This window comes from Pinus tabuliformis, chromosome 9 (genome assembly GCF_031772625.1).
Source record: "Pinus tabuliformis cultivar Carrire ecotype Pingquan chromosome 9, CPIR1, whole genome shotgun sequence".
NCBI classification, from domain to species: domain Eukaryota; kingdom Viridiplantae; phylum Streptophyta; class Pinopsida; order Pinales; family Pinaceae; genus Pinus; species Pinus tabuliformis.
Genome location: NC_142307.1, coordinates 808,079,111 through 808,093,822, shown reverse-complemented (window position 1 = coordinate 808,093,822; position 14,712 = coordinate 808,079,111). Strand labels below are relative to the sequence as shown.

The following is a 14,712-nucleotide window of genomic DNA, read 5'->3' as shown; positions in this document are numbered from 1 at the left end:
CATCAAGAAGCGCATAAAGAAACAGGGCTAGAAAGAGAAACCGAATTCTGAGAAGAAGAGTAGGAGTCAGAAGAAAGTAGATGGCAGCCATTACATCTTCCGCTGTTAATCAAGGTATGTCATCTTAAACAATAGATCATATTAAGTTTTGTTTGTGAAATATTCGGTATTGATGATCTTTGGGCTATTAATTTGAATTGTTCATAATTAATCAAGAAAGATTTACATGGAGGTCTTGATTGAACGAGAGGCGTTTTGGGTGAAGGTGAATGAGTTATCGTGTCGAGCGAAAACCGTATCGATTGTGGAGTTTCGAGGGGTGGCGGATGGAACCACTCTAGATACCAATGCTTTTCGAAAAGCAATTGCTTTTCTGAGTGGATTCTCGAAAAAAGGAGGCGGCCAGCTTTACATTCCACCAGGCAGATGGTTAACTGGAAGCTTCAATATCACATAACACTTCACTCTTCATCTCCATAAAGAAGTTGTCATTCTGGGCTCTCAGGTACACCCTCCTATCATTTTTTTTTTCATTATTTCTCTCTTTTCTAAGTGCCTCCAGAAACATGCCATATATTATTTCGATTTGGCATGCTTGATAACTTTGATGATCTATTCTGCATGTTCCAAAAGTTTGTTCGTTGATTCCGCCTTTACCCTCTTATGGAACATGCAGACATGCACCCTCTTATAAATGGATATAACCTTACATATGTTCTGATAACTGGCATGATTTTATTTATTAATATCATTTTCATATGCTAATTTAGTTTAAATGGATTTTCATGTCACAATGGCACTATAGATGGGCAAGAACCAATTTGGTGGCAAAAATTTCACCAAAATTTACTGAATAACACACGAGGTTACCGGTTAGAATTGGTGTACTATAAGGATATAATAATTTCAAATCTAACTTTCTTAAATTCACCTGCATGGAACTTACACCCAGTTTAAAGCGGGTATGTAAACCTATCATTACTATATACAATTAGAAATTCTTTATGTTGTCCAGTTATGCATAAGGTTTGACCGTGGTATCGGACTTTGGTTGATTAAATGTTCAGCAATATCCTTATTCAACATCTGACTATCCTTGCACCAGTTGACTCACCAAACACTGATTGAATTTATCCGGGTTAGTTTTAATGTTTGCTACTAATTTTTTTACTGTATATTATATCAATATCAACGTATTTTTGAAAAATGCACGTAATGTATGTGGTCATTGTTGTGAGTTGATATCATATATATAATTTTTGGTTTCTCAATTATAAAGCTCTATTATAAAATGGTTGAGAAAATTGAACTGGTGAACTCTTAATAATAGAGATAATAGAAGTGATTTAACAATATGAGAAAATTAATTGGTTTTTCTTTTCGTATATAGATTCTTGTTCATATGTGCTTATTGAAAACTGCTATATAGTCTTGGGTGATGATATAATTGCAATTAAAGGTGGGTGGAATCTCTGTTGGCATGGCCAGTCAACATATTGTCATCCATCGTCTTGTTGGTATCTCACCATAATTGCTGTAATTGCACCAGGCAGTGAAATGTTAGGTGGAATTCAAGATGTTCGAGGAGAAGATATCCATGCCATCAATTCAGAAGCAGGACTGAGAATTAAGACAGTCCCAGGAAGAGGTGCGTTTGTGAGAGATATATTTGTGAATGGAATGACTATGGTGAATATGAGGTGGGCATTTGCAATGACTGGTTCCTATGGTTCGCGCCCGCACCCTGATGACAAATATGATCCAAATGCTATTCCTGTAGTAGAAAGGATTAGTTACAGCAATATAGTAGCAACAAATGTAAGTGTGGTAGGGAAAGTGGAGGGCATTACTAAGGCTCCATTCAAAAGACATTTGTCTCTCAAATGTTACTATAACTGTGGCCAAGTCCAAAAATGATCCATGGAACTGCACTTATATTCATGGCTTCTCAAATGTTGTACCTCCACAGCCATGTAGCCTACTCTAAGAAAAAACAGCAACAGGTAATGTGTTTCGTCCCAGTCCTCAAAAACTTGATACCACAGAAGAGACTAAATTACAACATTCTTCTTATAGTGGTAGTCATTATTTGTTCTGTTTCTTCATCCGTTAGTTTATCTTAGTTATAACTTATAACAGGTAAACGAGGCTGAGAATGGAAACATCTGCCTCTTCATTCGATTGTAAAAGGTTTTTGACATCTTTGTCAAACATTTTTTCGTCAGTTTTCGCTCAAAAGCATATTTATTAACGTTAAAAGGCATTAAGAAAACCTTATTCTGTGGAATGATAAACACTCTTTGCATATTTACGCCTTGAAACCCTTTGACAGTTAGCCAGTTCTCTCGTACAGTGCCACAAATGAGGCTGAGAATGGAAACATCTTCCTCTTCATTCGATCGTAAAAGGTTTTTGACATCTTTGTCAAACATTTTTTCGTCATTTTTCGCTGAAAAGCATATTTATTAACGTTAAAACGCATTAAGGAAAACCTTATTCTGTGCAATGATAAACACTCTTTGCATATTTACGCCTGGAAACCCTTTGACAGTTAGCCAGTTGTCTCTTAGAGTGGCACAAATCCATGTGAACACTTATTTATCGAGATATATGAAATTTAAGAAAACCTAAGAATTGAGCGCAAAAACATTGAGATTGCTCACGACACATATAAATGATAAACATGAATCTAAGAGTGTGAAGATCATTTCTATTTTCTTTTATGGAAGAAAAAACACGTTATTTATTTTAATTTACTTATATATATATATATATATATATATATATATTTTACCTTCCTACAATTTTTTTTTTTACCTTCCTAAATTAATCAATAATTATTTATTGTTAATTTTTTATTAATTTCATTTTTTGAAATTTAATTTATTAATATTATTTTTTTACCTTTCTAAATTAATCAATAATTATTTATTGTTAATTTTTTATTAATTTCATTTTTTAAAATTTAATTTACTAATATCATCAACTATGATCAACCTTGATTAAAGTCTCTTTGATCATGATCAATGATGATGGTCAAGCATGGACAATCATGGTCAAGCATAGACAACAATAGTTAATCATGGTCAACGATGTCTTATAAAATTAAACATGGTCAACAATGGTTGAGTGTCGCATTGTGAAAAAGATTGTCTCAATATGAAAATCAACCATGGTCCCACATCGCATTGTGACAATGATTGTCTCAATATGAAAATCAACTGTGGTCAGCCATGTTTATTTTAGTGTTTATAATAGTTATCTTAAGGTTTATATGCCTTAGGTTTATAATATTAGTTCCTTGGGTTCATAATCCATTTGGGTTTTAGTATTAATCCATTGGTTTTATTATTCTCTTGGATTTATAATATCAATCCCTTGGGTTTATTATTCTCTTAGGTTTATAATATTAATCATGGTCAACCATCGCCAATCATAAACAACCATGGTCAATCATGGTCAACCATGGTCGAATGGCGCATTGTGACAAGGATTTGTTCAATATGGAAATCAACCATGGTCAACCATGTTTACTTTAGTGTTTATAATATTTATCTTAGGGTTTATATACCGCGGGTTTATAATATTAATCCATTGAGTTTAATATTATTCTCTTCGGTTCATAATCGCTTGGGGTTTTAGTATTAATCGCTTGGGTTTTTATTCCCTTGGGTTTATAATATCAATCCCTTGGGTTTATTATTCCTTTGGGTTTATAATAGTAATTATGGTCAATCATAGCTAACCATGGTCAACCATGGTCATTGTGACAAAAATTGTCTCCATATGAAAATCATGGACAATCATGGTCAACCATGGACAATCAAGGTCAACCATGGTTAGCCATGGTTGATCATGGTCAACCATGTTTTATAGAATCAAACATGGCCAAACATGGTCAATAATGATCAAACGTCACATTCTGATAAAGATTGTCTTGATATGAAAATCAACCATGGTACAACGTCGCATTGTGATTAGAATTGTCTCAATATGCAAATGAACCATGATTAGCCATGTTTATTTTAGTGTTTATAATATTTGTCTTAAGGTTTATATACCTTGGGTTTATAATACTAGTCCCTTGCGTTTTATATCATTCCCTCAGGTTCATAATCCTATGGGGTTTTAGTATTAATCCCTTGGGTTTATTATTCCCTTGAGTTTATAATATAAATCCCTTGAATTTATTATTTCCTTGGGTTTATAATATCAGTCATGGTCAACCATGGTCAATCATAGCCAATCATGGTCAACAATGGTAGAATGTCGCATTGTGACAAATATTGTCTCAATATGGAAATCAACCATGGTTAAACATGGTCCAACATCGCGTTCTGACAAAGATTATCTTAGTATGAAAATCAATCATCGTCAACCACGATCCAACGTCGCATTGTGACAAGGATTATTTCAATATGGAAATCAGCCATGGTCAACCATGTTTATTTTAGGGTTTATAATATTTATGTTAGGGTTTATATACCTTGGGTTTATAAGTTTTATCCCTTGAGTTTATAATATCAATCTCTTTGGTTTATTGATCTAAGGGTTTATATTCCTAGGATTTAATATTATTCCCTTAGGTTTATAGTCCCTTAGGTTTTTAGTATTAATCCCTCGGGTTTATTATTCCCTTGGATTTTATAATATCAATCATGGTCAACTATGGTCAACCATGGTCAACCATGTTTTATAAAATCAAACATGGTCATCCATGGTTAATTGTGGTCAACCATGGTGGAACGTCGCATTGTGACAAAGATTGTCTTGGTATGAAAATCAGCCATGGTTAAGTATGGTCAACCACCATCCAACGCTACATTGTGACAAGGATTGTCTCAATATGAAAATCAACCATGGTGGACCATGTTTATTTATCTTCGGGTTTATATACCTTGGGTTTATAAATGATTAGTCCCTTGCATTTAATATCATTCCTTCGGGTTCATAATCCCTTGGGGTTTTAGTATTAATCCCTTGGGTTTATTATTTGCTTTGGTTTATAATATCAATCATATTCAGCCATGGTCAAATGTCTCATTGTGACAAAGATCAAGTCTCAATATGAAAATCAACCATGGTCCAATGTCGCATTGTGACAAAGATTGTCTCAATATGAATATCAATCATGGTCAACCATGGGTCAATGCCACATTGTGAGAAGGATCAATATGGAAATCAAACATAGTAAAAATTGTCAACCATGTTTATTTTAGGTTTTACAATATTCATTTTGCCACATTGTGACAAGAATTGTCTTAGTATGGAAATCAATTATGGTAAAAAATAGTCAACCATGCTTATTTTAGGTTTTACAATATTCATTTTAAGTTTATAAACCTTAGGTTTATATTTTAATTTTAATGTATATTTAATTGAATATATTTATTTTTAATTATTATTATTATTATTATTATATATTTATCAATGATTTGTGTCGTAGATACAAATAAGACGTTGGGCATATATCGACCACATTTACTAAAATAATTATTGTTATGAAAATTATTATTGTTAATTAATATTAATATTAATATTATTGTTATGAAAATTATTATTGTTTATTAATATTATATATTTAATTATTATTATTATTGATATTTAATATTGTTATAAAATATTTATAATTAATTGAAAACTAAATAATATTTAAAAAATCAAATATTAAATATTAGGTAATATAAATTTATAAGTATTATAATAATAATAATTTATTGTAATTATATTATTTTTATTAATATATATTTATCCATGGATAAAAATGAAATCTTCTCCCTATATAAACTACATTAATATTTGTAATGTTATTATATTAATTTAACAAAAAAACTTATTATCTATTTCTATAATTTTTCTAATATAAAAGTTAGAAATTTTATTTAATTTTTTTTGGTGCCATATACGGCCTAACTTGGTAACCATCCATTCAACCATTGTCTGCGAGAATCTAAGATTTATACGGTTTTTTCTTTTAGAAATTGTTCAATGGCATTTTAGGAAGTAGATTGTTCGAATCATAATGAAAAATCTATTAAAAAACTTTGTTTATGTTTATCGGATATTTTTGATAATGAAAAATCTATGATCAATATAATGAAAAATCTATGATAAAGGAAAATCTATGAAAACACTTTGTTTATGTTTATCGGATATTCTTTATAATGAAAAAGCCATAATCAATATAATAATAATACAAGAAGGATGACCTCTTGAAAACCGTGGCATTGTCAATTACGTGTGCATGAGGCTACTGTGGTGCACCTTGACCACCAGCTCATTCGAAAAGAAAACAATTGCAGGTTCTTTCTGAAATGAATAATGTTATCTACATGCATGTTAGTTTTCATCGGTGGTAAGTTGTTTAATGGAGAGAAATTTGCTCCCGGATCACTGTTCGGGATGTGAGGTGGAAGATGTGAATTGGGTTGCAACATAAAATTTACTTTAAACAATTAGTTGTCTTTTTTCTCTTACAATTATCCATGTTTTTTACTTTGTTTCCTTTCGAGCATCCAATTCTCCTAACTTTTTTTGTTGTTCCTTTTTTTAACTATTCTAAACGAAGAATGGAAAATTGAGTTGTGCAAGATTTCCTCCACACTGTTGCTTCATTCGTGTTTGCATCTTCTACAGATCGGAACGTGCATACAACAGTAAAGATGTCTTTGAAAACAAAATTTAAGTAGAGTAATGTTTATGTGAATTATGTGGAGTTATATCAAATGCAACGAATTAGTTTGAGCATTAAATATAATCCAAAATGCCTTAGATCCTATATTGTATATTCCAGCATATGTTGAGTATTGGTTAGCATACCTGAGTACATATCCCAAGAACATTTTTTAATCCACTTCTAAAACATGGGAATAGATTTCTAACAAGGCCTCATAGCTAGAGTTCCTACTGCTCAGTTTAGTTATTGAGCTTTGAAAGGTATAAAATAATTGACACATTTGAATAAGGGCTACATTGTAGACACTCTTGCTTGGTTTAACTATAGTTAAGTTAGCGTCAAAGACATTCATGGATGAGGAAACAAAGTTTTTTCAGTAGTCCTACAACACTGCTAATGACCTAGGACTAGGAATAGTACCTCTAACAACTAGAGTGGTTTGGATCAGAAATAGTACCTCTAACAACTAAAGTAGTGTGGAAAATTAGCAATAACTAGAAACAAATAATATTGATTTATTAGTATTGGACAAAATCTATTGGTAAAATATATTTTTAATATAAAAATATTTAATATTTAAATGATAACTAAAAATAAATGAAAAAAAATATATAATATTTATATGATAAATAAAAATAAATACAAAATATAAATATGATGAACGTGAAGGAAGGTCATGTTGTATAGTAGTTGAACCAGCAAAGCATTGAGCACGGGAGCCTTTCATGGATCATTCCTAGTAAATTTCCTGTAGGACAGAATCAGGGGTGTTTATTGATTAAGGTTCTGAGGTGGTGATTTACAATTGTTGCAAAGCATGTTCTCAAGGATTGTTGTTTGAATAATTAATGGGATTTAAATGCTATTGAGAAGTTCTTTGGCCACACAATGAAAGAGGCAAGAATGTTAACAAATTTGATCAACCACGAACACCTCACACAGAGAGAACCCTTATGTGTCATAGGTAAGAGGGAGGAATTCAGTCTTATTAACCTACAGGTGGAGTGTAGATGAACAAATAAGGAAGGTTTTTGGTTTGAAAGTGGTATATACCATTTGTTAGCATGTTTTGTCTCATTTTACTCTTGCCCATATGTCATCACTTATACATCTGCATACTTCAACAATGGGAGGTTTCCTTTGGCAACCTGTCACATGTTGTCACTCTGATGTAATCCAATCTCTTGGCTAATACATTGATTTGGTTTGATTGTGCCTTGTATCTGGCTCTTAAAACTATCAGCTACATATTGGTTTGATAATATTGCAGTGATATGACCAACCATTGTGCATTTACTTTGATTTATCATTCACTTAAGGTGCACATCCAACTTATTTATTTTGATTTAATTCATTGTTTTAACTGTCTCATGAATCTGATGTCAACCACTTTAAATTTCATTAAGAATCTATCCTTGCTTTCGACTGCTTACAGGAACTCAAGGGTAGGTTGTGTGTGTTAATTAGATTGGATTCTATGCAAGAATTATTTTGATTGATAACAACATACAACCCCTAGGGACAACCCCCTAACATTAGAACAACACCAATCCAACCACAGAGATATCCAACAGTGACCAAGGTTAGTTATCAAACTTCAAGATTTTCTCAAAACTACATGTACTCACTATTTATGTTGGATTCCTCGTAGATAGACTCATTATCAAGTTGTCTGTCGAGGCAAAATTTTGGTTTTCATGCTCCCTTTTCAACCACTTTACCAAGATTCTCAACTCTCTTCAACTTAAAGTCTTCAAAGCAACTTCTTAACCCTTTGATTTTTCAACTAGCTTCAAATCTTAAATTTCCTTCAAATAGCAGTCAAAATCTAGATCTCACTGATAATTTGACTCTCACCCATGACGAGGCCTCAAGCTGAATTCAATTTTTTAATGAATTCTTCCTTTGACTAGTTAATTATTGACCAACTTAATCAAATGCTCCCAAATACAAATTTTAACTTTATGGTTAATCGTCCAATGTAAATATGAAATATCAATTTATAAAAACTGTAAAAACCATTTTCCTCTTATAAATTAAAAAAATGAGATAAAAGTCAGCAAAATTGGATTTAATTTTCAAACCAAGTATATTTACCATAATATCAACCATATTTTCAGTAGTAAAATCAGTCCTACACATAATTTTTCAGTAAAATTCATAATGAGATAGATATTGCTCTACTAGTTTACTTATAAAGGAATAGTTAACAAATATGAATCTGCAGGACCAACCTTTGTTGATGCAAAAGCTAAATTACAAACTAATCTCTAAAACGATTACAAATATGACAGAATTCAAATCTTAGATGAATTCTATTTTAAGAAAGTGTGATACAAAACAGAAAATGAGTTGTTAGATTGTTATCTTCGTTTCTTTTTAAAGCCATCGAGCAAATCCCAAACAATGATAATTAGCACAATTCCATAACAATTATTCTTTTGAATAACAAAATATGCATATGCAATCCCCATTATGCTCTTAAGGTAGAGTTTTCTTTGGAGATAAAATAAGAATTAGAACTTAGCTCGAGACCAAAAAACAAGATCATAATGAGTATCATACACAAGCAAGCTTCTCGAAAAGCATCCAAATTTCTCTTCACTTTGCAACAAACTATAAAATGGCGCTAATTTAATGTTTGAGAAGTTTTAAAGAATAAACAAATGATTAAATTCGGATTCCAAGGATTAAGTTCAGTTTGATGTGTTTATACTCCACCAGATCTATGAATATGATTTTGCATTAACTCTAGCCTACTTGTTTCTTCATGTATATCCCTGCAATTACTTGTAGCCATGTAATGACTCATTGATGTTATTTCTAATCAAAATTTATTGTTGACTAACCTAAAAATAAGCATGTTACCTTTTTCTATTGCAGCTGCTCACTACTGTAGTTGCTTCCTTTTATTATTGTTGTCTCCTATTATGTTATTTTATTTGTTTTGCAAACAAACAACTGCTAGCAAAAAATGTCTCAATCATTATTCAATGGAATTGTGAAGAAAAATAAGGCACTGTAATTGTCATGACAACATCTTGGAAAATTGCCATTTGTGTATTACAAAAGTTCATGATAATTGTAGGGTTCGGACTTTTCTTTATTCAAGCGAGTATTTGGTCTAATATATCATTTTACCCGAGTAAAACATTTGTGGGTTTTATATGTAGTCCAAATGTAACCCACAAATTAAATAAGTTATATAGTCGATTCACCAAAAAACTAGCAAAAACCAAATTGATCTAGGAAATATCAAATTACATGAACCCTGCAAGTTTAATCCATATGTACACAGGTAAAAGATGCCCACAAATTATAAATTAAAAGATAGCCAAGATGTCCACATACCATTTCACTTCCATAATATTGCACTATATTTGGATGTCGTAAGTGACTAAGCATAGCTATCTCCTGTTGAATATGTGAGAAGAAAGAATTTCAATAGAACGTAGGAAAAAGGCAGTATCAAGACTAACATACTTAAGATATCGTTCATTAAAGGGATAAATTTTGTATAAACGACCAAACAGAACCTTGAATATGCAAAAGAAGACGACAAGGGGGCATTTCTATAACCATACAATCAATTCCTGGGATGCAAGACATTTGATTAACTAACCTATGCTAGTTGCTTTACACATTCCTTGGACTTCGAGTCATCACAAAAAAGTGTAACTTCTTTCATTGCACACATTTCTCCACTCCCACTACAAGATAGAGTATGAATGTAATGAAAGAATACTGTCAGCAATTGTTTGCCTGCATCTTTAAAGGATGAATGCAATGTAGGTACAATATGAGCAACAATGAAAGAAACAAGACAACAATCTACAAATTGAACAAAATCTTATGATTCCAAAACACATGACCAAGTCACTCTCATCAAGCAAAATTGCATAGCCACCAACATAAAAAAATATAAACTATTAGTTGTGTAGCCATTCCCAACCAATAGTTTATTTACCAAATAAATATATAAGAGGGGAAAAACTATAGTTTTATGCACAAAGTAGAGCATAACAGAGGAGCATGCCACATTAGGCTTTCTTAGCTACAAAGAAATATTTAAGCAAATGGTTAAAGCGATCTGCCTAGCATATCATTTCATGACAGGAAGGCAACAAAAACCTGGATAGTAGAATTGAAACAACAAGAAAAGCACCCTAAAGGTCAAAGAGCATGCTTGTTTACTATTCTATTGTATCCTATATATTCAAAAAGAGTGTTAAAAGGTCCATAAGTAACTGCATAGAACTTGGATACTTACTTGTTGAAACCAAAATACACATGGCTGAAGGTCCCTCTTCCCAATAATTTCCCCTTTTTCCATTGCTGCCCAAGGCTTGTGGGGTTATCTTTGCCACCAGGACTTTGTGGACCTCCTGAAGATGTGGCAGAGTTGGTGAAGGGTGAAGAAGAAGAAGAGGACCGTGGCAGCAGTGACAATGGATGACATTGATGCCTTCCCTCTTCCTATCTGCTTGTTGGAGACTCGGTCCCTAATCCAGCGGCTCAAGGATGAAGAGGAGACACAAAAACATTTTGAGCTCTTGAACTTGGACTTGGACTCCTCATTTTTGGACTTGGCACGGGAGAACCACCCCTGTTCTGCTGCCAAAAGGGTTGTCCCACCATATCTCCGCCTATGGAATTTTGTCCCGAATTGTAACCCGAACCTGGGCTCAAGAAATTACCAGATCCAAACACTGTGCCATCCAGATACGGCTTTGCCATACACAAGCCACTACGTGGAGAATGCTCCGGGCTATAAAACTTCATTGGACTAGATGGCACTTTGATCAGAGGCCGCCACCCAAAAATACTGGACAAGTATCCCCTGTCGAGGATGCCAAATCTTTTCAAGTCAAGAAGTTATATTAAATTGACGTCTTATCTTCTTACATTTTTACAAGGTTTCATAGTACATAAGCACCATTGCTAAATAAGAGCCAACCTAAATCAACCAATTGTAATTTTAAACAAATTAAAATATTAAAAAAATAAATGCCTTTGGTTTTATAATGTTAACATTATACTTTCTGGTGTAATTTTTGGTGAAACCGTTGTTTAATAGCAAGTCAAACAAAAATCGAATGCGTATATCCACTCTCGCGGCAAGGATAATAAGGCTCTATACCAATTCAAATATGATGGTCTCTGTATCACCAGTGGTGGCACTAAATACCACCCACCCCAACATTAAATAGTGTGTAATAGGATTGATAGTACTATATCCATGTATCTTTGTTGATATGCCCATATAAGGAAATGAATATGTATTGAGTAATAAGTATTGTATATGTATCTTTGAGTGAAGCGATTCAAGGTTCTTGTAAGTATAAACTTGTGTTTTCTTTTGTTGATATGTTGGAAATAGTAAATTACTCTTGTATGTATGAAGAGTAAGTGTAAGTTAGTTCGAATTTAGTCTATATTTAGAACAGTGTAATTTAGTGTGAGTCAAGTCTAGTTAGAGTTTATGATGATTCCATAATTATTGTGGTCTTTATAATATACACGTGATTGTGTCATTATATGAGCCAAGAAAGCCAAGGCTGCACCTCTATAGATAGTTGTGTATGTGAAAAGTTTTATAAATAAAAAATTAATTTTACGTTATTTTATGTTTTTTTCTTCATCTTTCCATTAAATTGGTATTAGAGCTAAGGTATCACAATTGAGGCAGAGATACAAGATCTGAAGAGCCCGCAAAGCTATCAAGAAGCGTCGCGAGAAAAAGGCCTACCATTTTTTTTTTAAATCCGCAAAAGGAAATCGTCACAAAATTAAAACTTACATGCACAACATTCTGAAGAAAATTAAAATACAATCATCACAAGATTAAAGATTGAAAATTCGACATTTTGGGTATACTAATGAAACAACATTTTTTTTTAAGTTTTTACCACGGGCATCACGTGTTGAAAGGGAAATTCTCAACCACCATGCACTAAGCCAATAATTGACCTAGTGTATGGCATTGTTATTCATATATAGTCATGCATATATTATAAACATGTGCCCATACCTATTTGAAAAGGCAATTCTTCACAACAACGACACTAAGCCAATCATTGACTTGGTGCAAGCATTGTTATTCATATATAATCATGAATACATTATAAACATGTGCCTATACCTGTTGAAAAAAGCCATTCTTAACCACCATACACTAAGCCACTCATCGACTTAGTGCATGACATTGCTATTCATACAGTGATGCATACAATATAAACATGTGCCCATATCATCTTCACCGTGAGGCATGTGTGCTCCGTGGTAGTTGGTATCCATCTCCTTATTAATTTCCTGCCCCCCAGGTTGAGGTGACATCGATTTAGACGATGCAAGCTCAATTAGAATTTGAATACTAGGGCTATACAAATCGAATTAGAAATTTAAAATGAGTGGGAATTTTTAATTTTATTTAATTAATTGAACTTTGGATTAAAGCGGGAGTGAATTTGGATGATTTGTGAGTACATACTAGTTTCGTTGTTTAGGGATCTGTTGGGTAAATTTGGAGAGAAACCTGCGGTTTAGGGATCGGCTGGGTAAAATTGGGATAAGGTTATATTTAATTATGTTTCTCACTCATTTCATCATTCTTTCTCCAATCAATCCATCCATCTTGTAGCGAGTTTGTTGTATTGTAGATGTTAAAGGGTATTTCTGTTTATTTGTATATGGAGGTTGAGTCTGTTCGTTTTTGTCGAGGGGTTCGGCCATTGTTCAGTTGGTTAATGTTACGTTAATAGGGGTTTTTGGGGGCGTATGTTCTGATCTTAATGTTGTGTTATTCGGTCTGTATGCATCTGTACGAGAATAATCATGAATGAAGAAGAGACAAAGAGAAGTGAATTCACACACTGGCCACAAATGAATTTAATTTTCAGTTTTTAGTGGATCCAAACTATAGACCTCCCTTCCGTTCAATTCCAACTTAGCCGATATTGGTTTTTACAGGTGATCAAATCTTAATTGTATGTTGTCAAATGGTGTCAAATGATATGGTAATCTCCCTGTAATTTTGCGACTTAAGCTTATTAGTTAAGCTGCTCAAAATAATTTAACGAATGGTTATTTTCATAGTAACACAGGTACCGCTCCCTGGGATTGGAGAGCATTACTCTACGCTTGGGTGCTTTTGGGAGCCTGGATCACCTGGAGCTTCAAAGAGTATTTTGGAGCTTTTCAGGAACTTTACTGTAATAGATTTTGAGGTTGAGCAGATTTTCAGCTTTAGGGTACTTATTTTGAGCAGAGAAGGTACCATTTGTTTATTTTCTAAGTAATACCTGACAAGTCAGGAGGTTGGACAACATGGGCATGTAAAGGGATAGAGACGGGATAGAGACGTGGAGATGTAGCAAATGTTTTAATAAAATATAGACAGATGTCAGTTATTCCTTGCCACCACGTGTTGCAAATAGTGTATTGTGTTAGTTTCATTTTATAAATTTCCAAACTTGAATTTTGAAGTTGAATATATCATAGTGTTGCATGAAATCACATAGTAATCAAGTAATAATAGTTTTTTTTTTTTGGGAGTTCTCCATATTTGTTTACTGGCAAGGAATTTTATTGACAAATTGTTGATAGATTAATATTTTAATTTTTCCTGTAACTTTTTCAAAGTTCAATATTTTACATATTTTATTACAAGATGGAATCTACAGAATGATATTTAATTGACAAATTACAAATAGAAATAAATAAAATTATTTCATTTTTATTTTTAATATATATTAAATTTAATATATTATTTATGGCCACTCCCCACTTGACTTTAAAACTGGTGCAACATAGGTTATTTTGGTTCATTTTCGTCTGAATCCTATAATTAAAATTACCTTGTACTCGGAGAATTTTTACGAGGGTGTTTTTCTTTTTAATTGTTAATTTTAAAATACATGGAAATGGATGTTGTGATGAATGTTATGATTGAAATTACCTTGTGTTCCGAACATTTCTATGAAGGTTTTCTTATTTTTAATTGTTAATTTTAAAATACATGGAGATGGATGTTGTGA

The 14,712-nt window shown here is 32.6% G+C and overlaps 1 pseudogene; it reads left to right on the top strand.

The window, feature by feature from the left end:
• Positions 1-226: 226 nt before the first annotated feature.
• Positions 227-2,113, top strand: LOC149151238 (putative polygalacturonase; annotated as a pseudogene).
• Positions 2,114-14,712: the final 12,599 nt, after the last annotated feature.